This window comes from Gallus gallus, chromosome 3, assembly GCF_016699485.2.
Source record: "Gallus gallus isolate bGalGal1 chromosome 3, bGalGal1.mat.broiler.GRCg7b, whole genome shotgun sequence".
In the NCBI taxonomy this organism is placed as follows: Eukaryota; Metazoa; Chordata; class Aves; order Galliformes; family Phasianidae; genus Gallus; species Gallus gallus.
Genome location: NC_052534.1, coordinates 53,033,116 through 53,044,424, shown reverse-complemented (window position 1 = coordinate 53,044,424; position 11,309 = coordinate 53,033,116). Strand labels below are relative to the sequence as shown.

Genomic DNA, 11,309 nt, shown 5'->3' with positions numbered 1-11,309 from the left:
TCACAGTTTTCATTGTTGAAGTCAACATTACGTATCTACTACTTGAGAACAGCCACTTAGTGAGTATCAGGTGCCAGTTAAAAACTGCATTTTTTTGCCTTCATCAGTCTTAATCCAGTGATCTGGATATCAGACTTTCATCCAGCAATTTGGGTTCTTCTTTCTTGTCCATTCTTTTAGAATGCACATTATTCTCTCTGCTTCTCTCATAAACACAAAGAAATAAAAACCTCTCAGGTTTTTTTTGCTACAAGGTTTACCACTTCTCTTGGTGCAATTGCCCTTCCTTCTTTTTCCTTTGCCTGTTGCACAGCTGCTCCCAATCACTTTTTTCTCCCTGTGATTCTTTAAAACTTTCTATTGGAAAGGCTAACTGTCCCAGTGACAGAAGACTACTACTGACTCCTCAGCGATATATCCAGTGTAATAAACATGAAGTCAAGTGAGAAAAGGAGACAGAATATAGAACTTCTTAACTCTTTATTGGCATTTAACCATTCAGTAAAGGCATCTTTTGCCTATGGAAAAAAATCTGGAATCTTAAAGTAAGAAGAAATACTGGTAATGACTGATACTATTATTAAAAGTAAGATGTTAGCTGTTTCTTACAAATAAGTTCCACAAGGGAGCTACCCCCTAACTCGATACGTATCAAATGATTTTAGTATACACTGAACATTATAAAAAACAATGTTTTAAGTATTTTCATTTTATTTTTATCTTACCTTTGCAAACAGTATATTATTATTCTTTTGTCAATTTACATGTTCAATTGTTATTCTTTTCTTGATAAAAGGTAACAGCTATTATTTACTGTGTAAACTCTAGTTAGCAAGAGACCTAATTAAGAAGATGAGAATCTTAGTCAAATCTTTATGTAACGTATTCTTTAACATAGCTCAGTTCAGGTGCTCTACAAATAAATGTGATTCTCTAACTACCGTAGGTAAGACATAGAGGTTTCTTCTGACAGCTCCTGTCTTTCTTGCTGGCTGTAGGTGACAGAGCAGGAACCTGCCAGCTGGGATCCATCCCCAGTCCTGTTGGTACATATTGTTATCTTTCCCAAAGTTACTTTGCATTTGTTTCTTACGGTATATTTTTTGACAGTAAAAGCAGTGGAATGGATCCTACCTACTAATGCTGTGACTTTCTGTCCTCCAAGCAGCTCCCTCTGTTATATCCTCAGATAAAATTGAAGTAAATTTGGGAAAGAAAGCCTTATGTATTCTAAGTAAGAAATGTATTCACAGACCATATGTAAACTTCTTTTCAGAAGAAAAGTCTGCAGATTGTGTTGTATATCTGTCTATCTTTAAAACAATTTTGAGACACAATGTGCATTTTTCACTTAGCAGCTTTGTTCCAATTAGGTCAGAGCTGATATCTCCATTCTGTTTCCTCTTTCGTTGTTTTCACCTTACTTTACAATAACACAGACTTCAGCAGCAGTTCTGGACATCTAGAGAGCCAGTCACATGAAGAAAATACTGTTTCTCATGGGAGCAATAATTTGCACATCTTGAGTGTTGTTTAAATGAACTACTATATTATTTTAATCATGCTGAAGTAAATTATAATAAACTTTCTCAGATGTAATGTTTACTTTGTTTAAAAATCTGTCACTTCTTTTTATTTTCCTGTTTTTAAGATCTAAATAGAAAATAGTGCATTGAAATAATTTGAGAATATTAGTTCATACTTACAGCAATTAAAGCATTGCATATATTTAGTGTTGTCATGGTTTTGTAGTTCTGCTATCGGTATTCCACATCATAACATCATGGACAAAAGGAAGAAGAACTATGTATCCCAGAGGACCTCACAGTCAGAGAAGGAAGATACATCGTAGAAGCTACGTCATCCGGTTGCGCACGGTCTTTTTCACTTTCGCTTGCTGCCAGGGAGAGGAGTGGGTGTGCTTCCAAGCCGTGCACCTTCATCAGGTAGGGCTTTCGGTTTCGGAAACTCTCTCTTCCCCTCTCTCTTCCCCTCTCTCTTCCCCTCTCTCTTCCCCTCTCTCTTCCCCTCTCTCTTCCCCTCTCTCTTCCCCTCTCTCTTCCCCTCTCTCTTCCCCTCTCTCTTCCCCTCTCTCTTCCCCTCTCTCTTCCCCTCTCTCTTCCCCTCTCTCTTCCCCTCTCTCTTCCCCTCTCTCTTCCCCTCTCTCTTCCCCTCTCTCTTCCCCTCTCTCTTCCCCTCTCTCTTCCCCTCTCTCTTCCCCTCTCTCTTCCCCTCTCTCTTCCCCTCTCTCTTCCCCTCTCTCTTCCCCTCTCTCTTCCCCTCTCTCTTCCCCTCTCTCTTCCCCTCTCTCTTCCCCTCTCTCTTCCCCTCTCTCTTCCCCTCTCTCTTCCCCTCTCTCTTCCCCTCTCTCTTCCCCTCTCTCTTCCCCTCTCTCTTCCCCTCTCTCTTCCCCTCTCTCTTCCCCTCTCTCTTCCCCTCTCTCTTCCCCTCTCTCTTCCCCTCTCTCTTCCCCTCTCTCTTCCCCTCTCTCTTCCCCTCTCTCTTCCCCTCTCTCTTCCCCTCTCTCTTCCCCTCTCTCTTCCCCTCTCTCTTCCCCTCTCTCTTCCCCTCTCTCTTCCCCTCTCTCTTCCCCTCTCTCTTCCCCTCTCTCTTCCCCTCTCTCTTCCCCTCTCTCTTCCCCTCTCTCTTCCCCTCTCTCTTCCCCTCTCTCTTCCCCTCTCTCTCATTTCATTTGATTTATTTACCCTTACTTCCAATTAGATTGTATTATGTCGTGTCATCTAGCATTCCAAAATCATAGTTAGTAAAATAAGTTCTCCTTCTTAGATCGTTGTCGCTGCTCCTTTTTTTTTTTCTTTTTTTTTTTTTTTTCGGGAAGCCAGGGTGGGCAGCAAGCCTACTGCCCCCCTGTCACAGGCACAGATTTGTCACGGAGTTATCTAGGTAAGTGTTACTCAGATTAAAAATATAAATGCATGAATTGTAACTTAAACATCACAGACAAACTTTAAACATCATGAAATATATATATAAATAACATTTCTAAATTTCCTAAAAAAATTGTAATTTTAGTGTTTGGGACAGCCCTTTACTCTGTAAGTGAAAGTAATAAATCTTGCAATGAATTTTAAATTCCTAGAACTACCATCTATTAAGTCCTCATTATTTGAGAAATCAGCTGGCAGTTTGGAATTGTATTAACAAGGAAAAAAAAGAGTCCTATTCTCAAGTCTTTAGCAGTTGTTCAGAACAAGCTTTCAGTATTACTTGTACAGGACCTCAAATCCTTCCTTTTTAGTGCGTTCCATCAAAAATTATCCAATATTCTACTCTGGTAAGAAAAAGTCTCTCAGTGAATGCAGTCAAAATCAGAAATGTTTATAAATGAACTTTTATTAGACAAAGTCATAAGTGTCAAGGGCAAGTAGAAAAAGCATCTTCACTGATTCTAAAGCATAAACCATAAGCTATTGAGGATGGTTAAATAAATTAAAGGTTTGGCATGAAAGTCAAGTGACAGCTTCTAAGTATACAACCACCTCGTACTAAAATTAGTTTTGGAAAAACTAAGAAGAGAATAAGCGAAGAGTGAAATCATGGTGAATTCTGTAGATGAAATCTGAAATTAAATATTCTTGAATACAGGCAAATTTGGGGGAAAGAAATATGACAGCAGTGTTTGAGCTTACAAACCATTTTGTGAAGCTTAAATATCTTCTCGTGAAACAAGAACCACTAAGTTAATGACCTATTTATAAATGTTTATTTTCTGAAGATCAGATTGTGTGAATGCAGCAGCTGTTTTCCTTATATTGAGAGCTTTATTTTAATTTCCAGTCTCTCTATACTGGTGAAGGGCTGGTGTTCCTTGGTTGCTTATGTATTTATTTTTTTTCATGATAACCTTTTAACATCAGATAGAGCAGCTTTCTGCATTAAGTGAATAAACAATCTCCAGCAAACAATGCTGTCTCGGAAAGGTCTGATGTACATGAGTGATGGTGAAAAGCTAAGTTCAAACTAAGTCCTTTGTAGCTACAGAAAAATACTCAGCTTTTGTGGTTTGTGAGACTGCAGGAGGTATCCTGAAAACGGTTTGTCCTGGTATTAGCATTCTTATTTGCCCTGATGACTCTGATGGTTTCTTAGTAGTCAGCTGCCTTCTGTTACATACGAGTAATTAAACTGTAAAGGGCTACTTAAAACTGGTATTTTAAAGAGTCTTTCAGGAAAATATCTTTTGTTTCTTGCTGTAGTTTGCAGAATTCTAATGAAATTTCATGTAGCACATAAGTAGAAAAATATCTAATTGTTCAAAATCTTTTTGCAACAACACTCTAAGGTCAAGAATTTTTTTATTTTTTATGAGATGAGATTCTATATGAAAAATAATTTTAAAATGAATGACTTAAAATATATATAAGTAGTACTCTTGAAAAGTACTGTCCTTTCTTACTTTGTATAAAGTATAGTATTGGTCAAAAGCAATAATTTCCTGCAAAAAAAAAAAAAAAACAACATCACATAAGTAAACGTATTTTGGACAACTGTGTATTAATATAATGGCTAAGGTGGCAGGTCAAGGGAGTTGAGCTCTCTGCTCAGGTATAGTGAGATATAAAATACTGAATTCAGTTTTGGGCTTTTCATTATCAGGGAAGCATGGAGATGCCAGAGCAAATCCACTGAAGAGCCACAAAGACTATTAAGAGCTCGTTGCATCTGTCATAAAAGGAGAGCCTGAGAGAGCTGTTTGTTCAGCCTGGAGTACAAGAGGCTCAGACAGGTCTTATCAGTGTATACAAATACCTGATGGGAAATTTCAACCTCAGTGACTCTGGAATTCTGTGTTCTGATCGTTGTTTCACACATCAGTGTTGGAACATTCTGCTAATGTAAGTAATTAAATTTTAAAAACTTCTTCCTAAGATGGAATGCAATGCTCTTCTGATAAAGAGTTCAATTTTAGAAGTCCTCTTCCTTCTTTCTGTATATAGTCATACATATAGTCTTCCATAATAAAAAACAATATCAAAATTCTTTGTTTGATTCCCTCAATGCATACTACAGCTTACAAAGGTACCTTTTCTTTAATATCAGTAATTACCAGTCAGCTGGATTTCTTCTTCCAAGATTCCAGATAGAGTTTGACAAGATCATGCTCTGGAGTACTGATCTGATGAGGAAACTTATTTCTATGCCAAGAGAAGTTCAAATTATTTTCACTTATCTGGTTCTGCTATCTTTATACTATTTTTCCTATGTGATATCAGGAGTATTTTAAACTATGTTGTTAACTTCTTATCATGGATCAAAAACCATACTCATTTTCCTGAGAAGGTATAAAGGTTTAATTACTTCATTATTTACTAGTGTTGCAGTATTTCACTCTGATCTATGTGTCATCTTAACCATTCACCTAGAAATGAAAACAGAACACAGAATCATATAGATTGGAAAAGGTCAACCTAATCAACCAGGTCCCATCACTGAACTGTGTCCCTCAGTGACACAATCACACATCATTTAACTACCTCTAGGAATCAGGAGTCCACCTCTTCCCTGGGCAGCCTGTTCCCATGCTTGACCAGACTCTCCATGAAGAAATTATTCTTAGTATCTAATCTGAACCTGTCTTGGCACAACTTGAGACTGTTGCCTCATGTTCTGTCGCTTGTCACATCCTCAGAAAAGAGGTTGACCCCCTCCTCACTGCAAATTCCTTTCAAGTAGTTGTGGAGAGAAGTGAGGTCTCCTCTCAGACTCCTGTTCTTGATATAAAAACTCCATTTTCCTCAGATTCTCCTCATAACACCTGCTTTCTAGTCCATTAACTAGCTTCATTGCTTTTCTCTGCACATACCTGAGCAACTCCATGTACAGGATTTATAAGATTTGCCACAATATATAGTTATGGCATCACTGCAAGGTAACAATAACTGTCTTCATCTACAGGTCCCACCCGTGTAATTCTACATCGAAGATATAGAAGAGATCTCCCACAAACGTAACATTAGTTCTTAGCTAGGACTGAATAATTGAGAGAAGCAAGATATCTCTAGACAGCAATTTCTTCCACCTGAGAATTATTACTTTGGGATACGATATAACACTCTTGGGAATTTCTGTCTCTCTCCACTGGCAATTAAAACGATATTCTCTTTACTGTTTTTATCAGGTTACAAAGATACCTAATTTTATTAGATAAATTCTTTGAAGTGACATGAACTCAATCTTACACTGAAGTGTCTACAAGCTGCCAAGGATATTAGGATGTTGAGAATTTGGTACACAGAAGCCACAGGGCTTACTGTATTTTTATAGTTAGCTTTTAATCTGTCCTGACTCTGTTTGACAACAGGGCTTCTGAATTAGCAGTTAATTAACTTTGGTAACAGTCCGGTAGTCTGTAGTCTGAATATATTAAGCAGAATTAACAGGTAATTCTTATTTCCTGAAGAAAATCATGTCCCTGTAGAATCCTCTTTTCTCCTCACCTGTTACTTGTTCCTAGGTCGGGACCATTCACACAGAGTTCTTCAGTGACTTTTTATTCTCTTCATTCTCATGGAACTGCAGTGTACTCTTCAATGTGTTCAGAAATAGTAATCTGTATTTCAAACCTCACTTCAAAATTTGGATTCAAATGTCTTCTGACATACTGACATATTAAGTACAGTATCATTTATTTTATGTTGACCACATAGTTTGACTATGAAATGTCACTGGAACCTTCATTTATTGGACTACATTGAACTGATCAAGCGCTCAGTAAATCTGTGAATTGGTGAATTGCTCCTGATTTAACACTTGTTTTCTTCCAAACAACATTAAAAACTGCTGAACAGGAATTCAGTTTGTAGTCTTTGCTTATTCATATACTGCTAGTCAGCAAAGATGCATTATACAATTTTCACTAATTCTATGACTGTAACATTTTAAAGAGAAGATTAAAGAACAAATCCATTATATCTTTATGGTAATTACATTGGCCTCAGAATGAGTTCGTATGGCAGTAGGAAAGCTTTTTGCATTATGAATGTTTTCAACAGTTCTCGGAGAGCGTTCAATTGATCTTACAAATCTCACAGTATATTGGACTGGGAGCTATTATTTGGAGAAAAATCACAAATAGTGTTTTCTTCATTCTCTGATAAAGGCAGTACTGAAGCAACTGACATTTCCTCTCAAGATTAGAAGCAAGCTATCTTTGGTACTTCCCAGTATGGGAACTCCTTCTCTTAAAATGCTCAGTCTCTTGATTTGTTTGCTAAATATAAATGGAGCATAGGAACTAGGTAGTTTGGACATTTAGTCTTCTGAAATGTGATTTTTTTGGTTCAGACTCAAGACAAAATCTACTTTCCCACTACTATCCGTGTGAAGAAGTCACATATGGCTGGACATGTTCTATAAGCAAGGTGATCTTTCATACCTTCATTTGCCACTAGGAATCACTCTTTCTTCATCACTATATCATAGTGGGCTATGCTGACTAAACATGGCAGGTCACATACTTGTAAATATCTTGCAACCACAGAAGCCTTCGCCCCCCCCCCCCCCCCCCCCCCCCCCCCAACAGCACTTAAAGCTTTCTTAAGCATCTACACAGGAAAACAGGAAAAAATAATAATAATAAAAAAGATTACATAGTAGCAATGATTTTTTAACTAGGGAAAGAATATACTGAAACCTCAGAGATGATGAAAGACATGGGGAGTGCAGCATACTAGATTTTGTCCTTACTGTCAATGCCATTGTATTAATAGAAGCTATAATTCAATAAGGAAAAAAAAAAGGCTTGCACCTGACAGTGACTTCCTGGCAGGTTTGAAAATATATATCTGGATTGTCTTTTGTTTCTCACAAAAATACTGCAGACTAAGACCATGGTGTTCCTACTGATTTATTTTTTTTTCCTCTGTTTGATGGAACTGCTGAGTTTCAGTGGCTTTTAGCATATACCTTCAATTAATCGTCCGGGTAGATGGTGTCCAGCTGAACATAACCTTACACTGCTACATTTGTTCACTGTTTCCTGCCATATGACAACATTTATCTGATTATCAGTAAGAACAGATATAGACCTTAGTGGCAATAAAGACAGCACCAGAGAAGATTAATTTTGTTAACATTTCTATCACCAGCTGGGAATAAACATGTTAATCTATCTCAACAATGTAAATTAAATTAACAAGTAAGGAGCCAGTTTGAAATTACATGAAAAAATGCAGACATACACTTATAAGGAGGATATAAGGAGGAAGGCCACAGCTTGGCCCATGGTGGAAGCAGAAATTATATAGTCTTCAGTCTGAATAGTCAAGTACTCAGTAGTTACAAAGCTTCAAATCTTACCCATGTGCTTTGTCAACTTGGTGATGGCAAGAATTTGGGTCAGACTGTTCAAAAGCATAGTATTTTAAAATGTTAATGTATCCAAAAAGATCAAACTAAGTTTCTCAATGGATGTCTTGACCTTCTGAACCCTGAGATATTTTTTGAATTCCTTTTCAAATACCATAAGCCTTTCAGGTTTCTTTTTTTTTTTTTTTTTATACCAACGCTTGCAAAGCATATGGGTATACATAACTTATTTGTTGGTTGACATGCTTATTACATAGGTAAATTATCTAACAGCTGAGATTAATTTAATATTAAACTAATTATTAGAAGGCAGGTGCTAGATGAGTCTTTCAGGTGAAGGAAGAGAGTCAGACCCCAGCAAGGCTCTTGTTTTGGTTCTCTAGGATTTTTTTCTCAGCATTATATACTGTTTCACATTGCATGTTTTCTCTTTGTTCCCTGAGCTGGTAACTGGTTTTCTCTCAACAATTTCCTTCATATCTTTGTTTTTCTTTTCTTATCATGCCCATCTTTCAGGTTAGGAACACTCCCACACAGCACAGCAGCAATTTATATAGTAAAACCAAGTCATGTATTTGTGTTTCGCAGAGCTGGGCCTTGAGCTGCAGTTAGCTGAACACCTGGGCTGTGGGATACAGCTGATAGATATTTCTAACTGGGGGCCTCTGGGAACTGATTGTGGAGAGATACCTTCTAAATTCTATGCCAGTATTTCATTGAATCTTTTCAGAGCTTCAACTTTCCATAGAAGCACTGAATGTTTCAAGAGTAAGGTAACATAAATTTACTCATGTAATCTCTCTTCTATCTAAAGAGATCCATTCTAACACTGCAATTTTCAAAGGAGGTAAAATCAAAATTAGAGGTCTAATTAGCTTTCCTGCACGTGCCTCCTTCAGCCTGCTTTTGAAATTCCGTTAAGGTTTTTTTAGCTAAAAATCAAAATAAATAAATGAAAAATTACAGTATCCCAAGAACACAAAAGTGCAGAAAATTTTTGCAATATTTTCATATAGATTTTCATTTTTCAGATGACCCGTTCATTAATTCTCTCTGTCTCCAAAACTACTAAGATTTTTGTTTGTTTGTTTTTCGTTTTGTTTTGGTGCTCTCATTTCTTACTGGGAGGTTCTGTTCCAGAAACTGACTGCTCTATGAACTGGAGCATTTCTTCTGATTTCCTGCCAAATTTATTTCCAACTGTTCACCTGCACCTACTCTAGTGACAACACCAGTTTGTCACTTAAATGACTATTTTCTTTTCTGGTGTTTACCCTGTTGATGTAGACTAACATCTATTCCTCCTCAGCCTTTGTTTCACTAGACTGAACAAACAGTTTTTCTAATCTCCTGTTAGGTAGGCACCCAAGTTTCCACATCATCTCACTAATGCTTCCTCACCTAAGTCTTCAGCTTCTTGATCAAAAAAAAAATTCAATCTAGAGGCAACTTTCCCAGAGCAGAGATGTAATTCAACTCTACCTTTTTCAGAAACAGTGCACTAAGAGGTTAAAAAGTAGTTTCAAATAGAAAGGCATATTTCAAGTGAGGGTTAAAATAGAGAAAGAAGCACGATGGTGGTGGTACAATGTGGGGTCTAGTATCAAAACTGAACCATGTTTCATCAATGTTTATCTTTGTTGGTGTTTTAATGCAGAGAGAATAGAGTAAGGACAAAAGATAATTTCTAATGACGGTGCACAAGGTGTATTTGGAATGCCAGCTTCTGCCATTTAAATTGCTGGTCAGTTTGGTGACACTGCTAAAAAGGGTTAACACCTCTCAGCAGTTAAAAGGATTCTCTCAGCCAACATGTGGGAGAAGCATAGTTCATTTGGTGGTTAGATGACTGTGGAGGTGTTCATGGGTAGTAGTGAAAGCATAGGAAAGTAAAATGCATAGAAGATAATTGGTATTTCCAGGACTTGTGCTGACAAACCCTATTTGTTTTTTGAAAGAAGCAATACAGAATGTTTTAAATCAAGCTGGTAAGTGTTTTTGAAAGCACATTCTGTATAGTCCAAACTAGTTTCTGTTGCTGGAAATGCATTTTGCTAACAACTGTCCACTTTTAGGAGTATAACTTCTGAGCATTAATGGAAAAAAAAAAAAAGAAGAAGTAGTTTGTTTTTAATGTTCTATTTCTGTCTAAACATTGTTGTGTGTTCAGGGAACACAACAATCTTTATGACCTAGGGATGCCTTGCTACAAGTGTGGGAAATTACTTTGAGTTTTCTCAATGGAAGAAGTGAGCTGACTCCCAGGATCTAAGACAGAACAAAGACCCTGATTGTACTGATAGAAAGAGGTGCATGTAGCCAGAGATTTTCATTGGGAATAATATCTTACTTTGTCTTGTGAGACTTCCATCATATTCTCTCAGCACTGTCATATGATCACCAGACAACTGAATGGGATAAGCATGCCATTTTGCTTCTGGGTTTGACCCATTACTTGCTTTCCAAAGAAGAGCGCAGATAGACAGCTGATACATAAGTGGAGTCTCAACCACACAATAAACAGAATGTATCCTCAGCTTGGGGAACAGAGGCACTTGTTAAGTGAAGAAGGCTAGTGGTGAATGGTGAGGCTTAGAAGAAAAAATTCTAAATGAACAGCCATGTTTGCCTCTTCAGAGTTTTCTGCAGTCTCCATTGTATCCTGCTCTCTCTGTAGCCAAGTGACCTTTAAACCTTGCAAACAGAACACAGGGCTTTTTCTCTCTTTCTGTGTTGACTATTATGCTTTCATCTTGAAAGGTCATTGGGTATCGGCTGAAGAAATATACCACTTAACTTTGAGTGTTCTCCCTGTTTGAAGTGATTTGTCTGTTTGTACTATAAATGGTGATCTGTCCACAAACAAACTGAAAATTAGTTAATCATCTTTTACAGTCAACATACTGTAGGTTTTGTGACTTAAGAAGAACAGTTAGTCCTAAAGCAGATTGAAATACTTTGTTAGCCACCATAAAGGGCTC

The 11,309-nt window shown here is 37.3% G+C and overlaps 1 long non-coding RNA gene across 6 annotated transcripts in view; it reads left to right on the top strand.

The window, feature by feature from the left end:
* The first annotated feature begins 1,735 nt into the window (after window positions 1-1,735).
* The window catches only part of LOC101751538, an 85,365-nt gene continuing 75,791 nt past the window's right edge, over window positions 1,736-11,309 (top strand). The window contains exons 1-2 of one of the 6 annotated variants that reach the window (XR_003074507.2): window positions 1,736-1,946; window positions 4,618-4,856. This is a non-coding gene — a long non-coding RNA (uncharacterized LOC101751538). Of the gene's footprint in view, window positions 1,947-2,607; window positions 2,905-4,617; window positions 4,857-11,309 lie in introns of those variants that run through there. The other 5 variants (XR_005858943.1, XR_005858940.1, XR_005858941.2 and 2 more) reach the window with 5 other exon arrangements.